Source organism: Sapajus apella, unplaced genomic scaffold (assembly GCF_009761245.1).
Source record: "Sapajus apella isolate SASKATOON/1434 unplaced genomic scaffold, GSC_monkey_1.0 scaffold107, whole genome shotgun sequence".
In the NCBI taxonomy this organism is placed as follows: Eukaryota; Metazoa; Chordata; class Mammalia; order Primates; family Cebidae; genus Sapajus; species Sapajus apella.
Window position 1 is genome coordinate 2,567,512 of NW_022437047.1, and position 8,839 is coordinate 2,576,350.

The 8,839-nt window shown below is 40.0% G+C and overlaps 1 long non-coding RNA gene across 2 annotated transcripts in view; it reads right to left on the reverse strand.

Annotated features, from left to right (window-relative positions):
• Nucleotides 1–3,638: 3,638 nt before the first annotated feature.
• The window catches only part of LOC116537180, a 7,954-nt gene continuing 2,753 nt past the window's right edge, over nt 3,639–8,839 (reverse strand). Inside the window, exons 2-3 of one of the 2 annotated variants that reach the window (XR_004263005.1) lie at nt 5,055–6,147; nt 3,639–3,977 (exon numbers count right to left, since the gene is read on the reverse strand). This is a non-coding gene — a long non-coding RNA (uncharacterized LOC116537180). Of the gene's footprint in view, nt 3,978–5,054; nt 8,834–8,839 lie in introns of those variants that run through there. The other variant, XR_004263004.1, reaches the window with a different exon arrangement.

Consider the following 8,839-nt stretch of genomic DNA (forward strand, 5'->3'; position numbering starts at 1 on the left):
TCCCACAACATGTGGGGATTATGAGAATTACAATTCAAGATGAGTTGGGTGGGGGCATGACCAAACAGTATCAGAAAGTACAGGTAGAAGTCAAACTTGGAGGGGAAGTGACATTATAGACTGACATTTTATATATATATATATATTTTTTTTTTTTTGATGTGAATTTTAAAATGCCTCCTGTTCATTCAGCATTGATGAAGTCCCTTCTACATGCCAGACACCGTATGTGTGAAACAGTTCCAATCTCAAGGAGGGTAGACAGATACACAAAGGCTTAAGAAGTTCAGTTTTGTGAGACCACATTACTGAACAGTGTATGAACCTGAGATACAAACCCACCTCTATTTGGCCCCAAATTTGACGCTGGGGTAGTTTTAATTTTATTCTGAAAATCTGAGTCATTGAACCATACAAAGGTGAGGAGTCTCTGTCAGATGTGTGTGTAGTGGTCTGTATAATAAGGAAGGACTGAAGGAAGCAACAAGACCAATTAAGAGACTATCTAAAGGAAGACTGATGCTAAAGGCAGTGGCAGTGACAAAAGTAGAGGAAAGAATTTTGTGATTATTGGGGAGACAGAATAGGAAGTACTTGGTCATGAGATGTGAAAGCAGGGAAGTAGAGGGAAAAACAGGGCTGCATGGGCTCTGCTGGGGAAGACCGCGTACAGAGTCGTTCGTTTCTCCTGTCAGAGAATGTAGGAAGAGAAATCGCTAAGGAGGAAAAGACAGTTTTTTACGCTCAGTGTCACATTAAAATGGAACTCTCTGGTCAAAGTTGAATATAAATCACTGTAGGCTAAGTCCATTTGTGACATCCAAACATATGTTTTCAAAAATAGCACAAATACTAAATCCAACCATTAAGAGTAATTGGGGAAATTTCCTAAAATTTACATGCTAAGAATATCACCACTTTTTATTTATTACTTTCATGGAGTAACTCTGAATCTGTGGTTATAGCAAATGACGACTCTTACATAAAATAAAGCTAACATTTTAAATTTAAAATTCTATTGTCCTCAGAGAATATAGAATGCAACTGAAGCCATGGGCATGGAAGTGATTGCCTTGAGAAGTTGTGTATAGTAAGGAGAATTGGAAAGAAAGAAGACCTGGAGAACAGAGTGATTTACGGAACATTAAGTAAAGCTTGCAAAAGTGAGCACTCGGAGTCAAGAGACCAGCTTAGCAATCAGGAATGGCTGCTCCTGTGGGTCATTAGAAAGAAGATGACGTCTGATTTCATTCTGTAACAGCAGCACCTAGCACAGTGCCTGGTCAATAGCTACTCAGTAATATCCCAATGCGCAGAGTCAGATTTTGCTAGGAGGGCATGAAAGCTACAAATCAGCTATGGCAACTTAGTGATTGAGCTTGTGCATGTGTGAGAGTGAGCTACATGTCAGGCAGTGGGTAAAGCAGTGAACTGGAGGTGAGAAAACAATGACACAAACTAAGGGCTTCTCTTCCCAAGTATTTGGCTGAGAAGAGAGATGTAGTAGTACTTAAACGGAGATATGTGCTACAGAAAGCCTTTTATTTCAAGATTCAACAAAAGCATGAGCATACTTCTACGTTAAAGGGGAAGAGCCAACAGAGAAAACACATTTTTGAGGTTAGAAGAGAAGGAAGAATGAATGCACAAGAGCCCCCAAAAGGCACAGATGCATGCAATCTGGATCAGGAAGAGATTAGGTTTGTAGTCCTACAAAAGCAAGAAGGGAGAAAGGGCTATGTGACTCCAGAGATATTTCTCCAGAGGAAAGGTTTAGGAAGAGATATTTTGATGACCTTTATATTAAAAGACTTAAAAAAAAAAAAAAAAAACTTGATACACTAATAGCTTCCCTAAAAGTGGGTAACTTGAAACGCAATTTGAGCAAAAATCACGGAGTTCAATTATAAATAAGGATATCCAGAAAGTCAAAGATGGGCTTAATTTTTCCCACAAAGAGTTAAGAGAAATAACAACAACTTTAGGGAAAGAGGAAAAATAAGAAGAAATTTATACGCAATTGTAAAACGTATGAATATTTACAAACTTTAACATAAGTAATTACAAATAGGACCAGAAGAATCATTATTATAGGAAGCAAAGGGTCATTTCAAAAACATGGGAGGGATGATTCCTCTTTAATTCCATTGAAAATATTTCAGTGAAGTTTGAGGACAAAAATAGGCGATATGCTGAAATGCGAAAAACCACAGTGGAAGGAAAAAGAATTCAAGAAAGCTCAGTTTCAGTAACCAATGTCAAGTACAATCATCAGGACCTAGTGGCTATAGTCTGCATTAATAGTGTCTGAAAACCTAGAAAGGTCATTAGATCCCATTTTGGATAATTCTTGTAGACTTGAGAGGATGTCTATTTAAAGTTAAAAAATAGTTCCTGCACTTAACAACAGACACAATCAAAAAGATATCCCTCACTTTCAAAATGGAAGAATTTTGAACTTTCTAAACAGGAAATTACTGGGAAGCACTGTTATAAAAACAGATTTTAAAACATTTTGATTTAATGCAATATTGAAGTAAATTAAGAAAAACTCCTATCCGCCCATGACATTGGCAAGTCTGAGAGAACAAAGAGAAACAGATTAGTGTGATTTGAATTAATTGGGAGTTTGATTCTGTGAAATGAGCTCAGATTTGGTTAATTATGACTCCAGAGTAAATCAATTAATACATCTATTCATTCAATACTCATTTAATACCTGAGCCCTTAGCAAACATGCTGCACACTGTGCGTAAGTGCTGGGATATTGCTTGAACTAATGAAAGGTTCTTAGTCTTGTGAAATTTGTCTTCCAGTAAGGGAGTTAACAGACCGTGTGGCCTGTCACTCCTGCCTGCATTACGTAGGATGACTATTGATCTCCAGCTATTGAATCTTCACTCCAGACTACTGTAATGAAAATGAGGGAGAAAAGAAGGAGGAAGGTTTTTTAGAAGGTACTCATAGCACACAGCTTACAAATTATTGGCTTAAAACTTAGTCACATGGCCATACAAAACTGCACAAGAGGTTCAAAAGACAGAATTCTATAGCTAGGGTAATAAATACAGAAGAAACAATTGAATATGGAAAGGAAATAGCATGCTATTCCACAATTGCTAAAGAAAGATTAGAAAAGTTTCAGCTTAAAGCACGAATAATCAGAATAAAATTTTACAACCCTCTGCAAGCATATATGAAAAACACACAAAAGGTTTGCAATGATCTTTTTTTTTTTTTTTTTTTTTTGAGATGGAGTTTCACTCTATCGCCCACACTGGGGTGCAATGGCACTATCTTGGCTCACTGCAACCTCCACCGCCTGGATTCAAGCGATTCTCCTGCCTCAACCTCCCCAGTAACTGCAATTATAGGCATCTGCCACCACATCCAGCTAGTTTTGGTATTTTTAGTAGAGACAGGGTTCCCTCATGTTGGTTGGGCTGGTCTCGAACTCTTGACCTCAGGTGATCGACCTGCCTCAGTCTCACAAAATTCTGAGATTACAGGCGTGAGACAACGTGCCCGGACTGCAATGATCTTCTCTTAAGCTAAGAGGACAAGAAAAATGAAAAAAATTAAATTATAAAATGAAACTTTGGTTTAGAGATAAAAAACATTTTATGACAGCCAAGAGATCAGGGTTGTACTGTATATTATGTGAATGTTGTAGCATAACTTGACATTTTGTAAAAGTTGTTTTTCATGTGAATTTTTTTCAGGTGACTTACAAGGTCCCATCAGAAGTGAATAATAATCTTCCATATTCTTGAGAAATCTTAATGGCGTCAACTACAGTCTTCCATTGTTCAGTTTAGGTAAACACGGAAATCATGTTTGGCTATTGTCTCATCCAACTTCTGTTACCCCTTCCCCATCATAAGTCAGGAAGGTCTTGGATATTTTTGCTCTAGCAATTAGTTCATCATGAATCCTGGAGTTCTTTGCTACTCCAGTCATTGGTCCTCCTTTGCTTCCTGTAAGCATAATGAATTCATCATCATTAATCCCTAAACCATATGTAATTTGTATATCTGATTTTACTTCATGGGCAAAAGTTCTATGTATATCCTGTAATTCTTGCCAAGTATAAAACTTACTTTCAGTAGAGACTGTATTTCTGCATTCATGCACCTATGTAACTTTCACTGTTATTGCTGGTTGGGTTTTCCAGGGGTCATCATAACCTTCTGGGTTCTCTGGAAAAGGTACATATTTTTCAGGATGACACTGCAATATTTTGTTAGCTAAAATTCTTTATCTATCTAAATCGATTGATAGTTCCTAACGTCTTGAGTAACAAGGCTGCTACTTTCTGTTTTTCTTAACTCTGTCAGTTAATGTGACCAATGCCTGAGGTTGGGTAACCAGGCCAGTGCCACACTCTGCCAGAACATTTTTCCTAATACGTTTTTCTATTGCTTTCTCTGGATCACTGGGTGTTAATATGGGTTCTGGAATTGCAATTTTAAAAACTGTTTTGTGAATGACTAGCAAATAGTAATTTACTCTAATTTTCAAATATAATTAACAAGTGAAATGTGTAGGACTCCAATAAGGCACAATCATCTAGATCCTAAGTATGATGCCTTGGAAGAGGCAAATAGTGACTTGAGCAAGTGCACTCATGTCTGCTTACACCAGTCACTTTTGAACTGCTCAATGGCAGGCAGGGGGAATGACCTCTGGTTGGCAAATGTCCACTCAGTATGACCCTGGATTAGACATATAGTTACCGTCTGTCAGGCCAGCCATGTGTTGTTGGACTATTCCTTGGAGATACACTCATCAGTGACTGTTAAAGTACCTGAGTCATTAGGTGCCTGTAGACGATGCCCACTGATACAAGCATTGGGTACAAGCTGCCTAGTTGTGCTGACACTGACTGAAGCTGTGAGGTTTCACAGTAACATGGCAGCCAATTATATATACTCAGAGTTACCATTTGTCAAGAGGTATTCATTCACACTATCAATTAGGCAATTATCATTCTGCACACAGGCAGCAATAAAGTAAATAAAAAACCACAGTGATGGCTCAAGGGACCAATGTACCTCCAGAAGAATCCAGTGGGTCCAGAAGCCCTTTGGATGATGGTCAGATGCTCCTTTGGGGCAGAGGTCATAGCAGCAGCCACCAAGTCTGGAGAAGTCCTTACAGTTCTCATGGACAAAGCTTCTGAAAACATCTTAGACAAGATCTTGTCTCTGCTGGTTTTATGATCCTCTGCAGATGGGTCCACTCTCTTGTTCTCAGCCACCTTTCACTTCCTATCAGTTCACTTCAGGTCTCTCATGATCTCAGGCAGCAATAATTGTTATCACCTCAGCCCATTCACATGTGTTTATCTCTTTGGGGATGAGCGGACAACTTCACTGTAGACTTAATTCTACTGGAGATGAGTGACTCCATTTTAAGACATGAGGATCACAAATTATTATCACATATCATCAGGGCAGAGAATAGCTACCACCTACGGCTGAAAGCAGATAACTCCATTTATTCTGGAAACATTCTGTCTTGATTATGGTGCCAGTTACTGTGAGGGACTTCCTTTTCTCCACTTGTTTTTTACAAAGTTTGAGTCTAGACTGCTAACATTCTACTGATTTCCAGGTGAAGGGACTGATTACACCATCCCAGCCTGTCAGAGCACTTACCCCAGTACTTCCACTTTAAGAGTTTTCCACCTTGTCCAGAACTGCAGTCCATTAATCCCCCCGTTTTAGCTCTCAGGAGAATGAACAACACATCTCACATACATACTCACACACCTCTTCCCCCAAATACCAAACAGAGAAATCCAATCTGTCTCTTTCCACCTAAGCAATTTAGACAGTCACTTTCTAATAATTGCCTTAAGCTCCCTGACTTGCTGCTCTTCCTTTCTCTGGCAAAATCTTATCCCTGGATGAACCCCACTTCGTGTTGGCTCAGTGATACCACTCAGCTGAACCAGAAAAATATCAAAAAATGGTCACAGGTATCATCACAAATTCAAATCTCTTATACAACAAATTGGCCCTAATTTTCCAAAAATCAATAAAAGGTTTGTGTCTCCAACGACACCATTTTTTCTATGTTCTTCTAACTTTTTGACCAATCTTTTCTATGTCATTCCTTTATTCAACTTCTGTCTTCTGATATCTTGCCAAATCAATTAAGGAGAAAAGATATCCCATTAGGTAATAGCAGATCATCTTCCCATCACCAAAGAAAATAATACACACAGAATGAACCCACCTCATCTTTCTCTTCCTCATCATGTCAGAAAAATCATCCCTCCTTTTCTCACAAAGCAAATCTGAGATAAAAGATTTAGATGGCCTGGAATTCTGGCAATTGGGGAGGTCAATGCAGGCAGATTATTTGAGACCAGGACTTTGAAACAAGCCTAAGCAACTGAGGGAAACTCCACCTCTAAAACAAATACAGATAAATAATTAGCTGAGCATGGTGGTGTGGTGGCACATGACTGTAGTCCCAGCTACTGAGGGTGGGGAGCACTGAGGTGGGATGATCACCTGAGCCTGGAAGGTTGAGGCTGCAGTGAGCCGTGATCATACCACTGCACCCCAGGGAGGGCAATGGATATTTTTAAAAAGGTCTTCTCTGTGAAAAAAATAATCAGATAAGCAGGTAGCCATGAGGCTCAGGATGGCTCCAGTGCAGTGCACTCAGTTCCTCCTTAAACAAACCAAAACTTGACTCAGTGTAAATAAAAGGAAACTTATGCTTAACCAGTCAGAAACCATCAACTAACATCCACCTAGAGACTTTCCACTGTAATGATCCAAATGAGACCACTGCTGCACTTTACCAGATCAAGCATTTTCTTTTTCTTCTACATTCACAATGTAATTCTTCCCCCACCCTCCCAAACCCTCTTTGTTGGAGCTCTAAGCTGCTTGTAGCCTGGGGCTGCCTGGTTTTAAATTTCTGAATGCTCAAATATACCTCCTAATGTTTCAGAGTGCCCAATCATATCTTTTAACAGCTCTCATGGTTACATCATTTCTTTCTAGATCCTCAAGTTCTATCTCCTTCAGTGGACTGATTCTTCAGTATGTTAACATGTTCTCCTCTATCATGGTAAAGACTCTCCTAATATGGGCAGTTTCTTACAAAACTATACATACTCCTACCATGTGATCCAGCAGTTGCACTCCCTAGGTCTTTATTCAAATGATCAGAAAGCTGATGTCCACACAAAAACCTGAACACAGATGTCTATAGCATTTTCTAAAATAGCTACCAAAACGTAGGAAGAACTAAGTTGTCCCTCAGTAGCTTAACTGATAAATAACACTGTGGTATATTTAGCAAATGAAATATTAATCACTTCTAAAAAGAAATGAGCTATTGAGCCATCAGAAGACACTGAGGAATGTATAATGCACATTACTAAATGAAAGAAGCCAATCTGGAAAGCTATCTGCTCTATGATTCCAAGAACATAACGTTCAGAAAAATGCAAAACTATGGAGACTGAAAAGATTAGTGGTTTGCGGTGGTTAGGAAAAGAGAGAATAAATAAGTAGAGCACAAGATAATTACCACAGTGAAAATATACTGCAGGATATCATAACAGCTATGATGACACATTCATTATACATACACTCGTTATACATTTCTCCAAACCCTCAGAATGGGCGTCATCAAGGGTATCACTCTGGGTGATGATGACATGTCAGTATAAGTTCATGACTATAACAAATATTCTACTCTGGTATAGGAGGTTGCTAGTGGAGTGACCCAAGAGTGTACAGGAATCGAGGGCATATGGGAACTGTGGACTCTGTACTCCATTTTGCTGTACATTTGAAACTAATCTTAAAAAAAACGTCTATCACATAGCCCTTTTCAGGTCTCCAACTGGTCTGAGCCAGTTCTATTAAAGCTCAAAAAGCGCTGATTAATAAGCTAGATCTGACCCAACTGGCAAGAAAAGGCAGAAAAGACCCAGGCCAACAGAGTATATTCCACATGCATATACAAGGAAACTGGAGGAAACTTGTTAGCGTGTTCCTGAGCCCACAGATGAAGGCACAGATGCCAGGGGCGCCAATGTGAATCGGCCAGCATCCAAGGCCACATGACCACAAATGTGCGGAATCTCCTCTGCAATCAGTAGCTAAGGATGTTAGGCCATGACAGGACTAGGATGGGAGATGAACTGAGAATAGATTCTGTAGGCTTTTGTTGCCTCTTCCCAGCCCCAAGCATTTCACTCTCTGCTCTTGCCACAGGCAGCAGGGAGGCTTCCTGTGAACATCATCCCCACAGCCTACAGTTGCGTCACTCTCAGCCTCTTACACCCTCCTATGGCAGTGTCAGCCAGGACATCCAACCCTGAAAACTCAATGGTTCACACATGGCCAAGCATCATGTCGGGGTGAGCAGACCCCCTCCTCTAATCTGCAGACAAATGCGCCCTACCTTCTGGCCCTCTGCCAGCAACTGGAGGCTCTGGAAATTTCCAGACACACAACAGTCTTCTGAACTGCAGGCTGCTGCCCCATCCTATGGCAGAGTAAATCTTTTCTCCACTAGACTTGGCCTGTTATCCAGTTGAATGAAATGTCTTTTTAACACAGAAACAGGACACAGAAACTAGTGTTCTTGGGCACTGACCCCATCACACGGTTTGTAGGTACACACCAGTCCCGAGTACATGCCACCGAATTGAGGCCTCAGGCCATAGAGTGTGCACACTGGCTCAGCTTTCAGAAAACATCAAGGTATTGTTGGAAAGTCTGCAGACTTTATGGAGAAAAACAAAAATGAACATAAAACAAGTGATGAAAACACACACACACACACACACACACACACACAC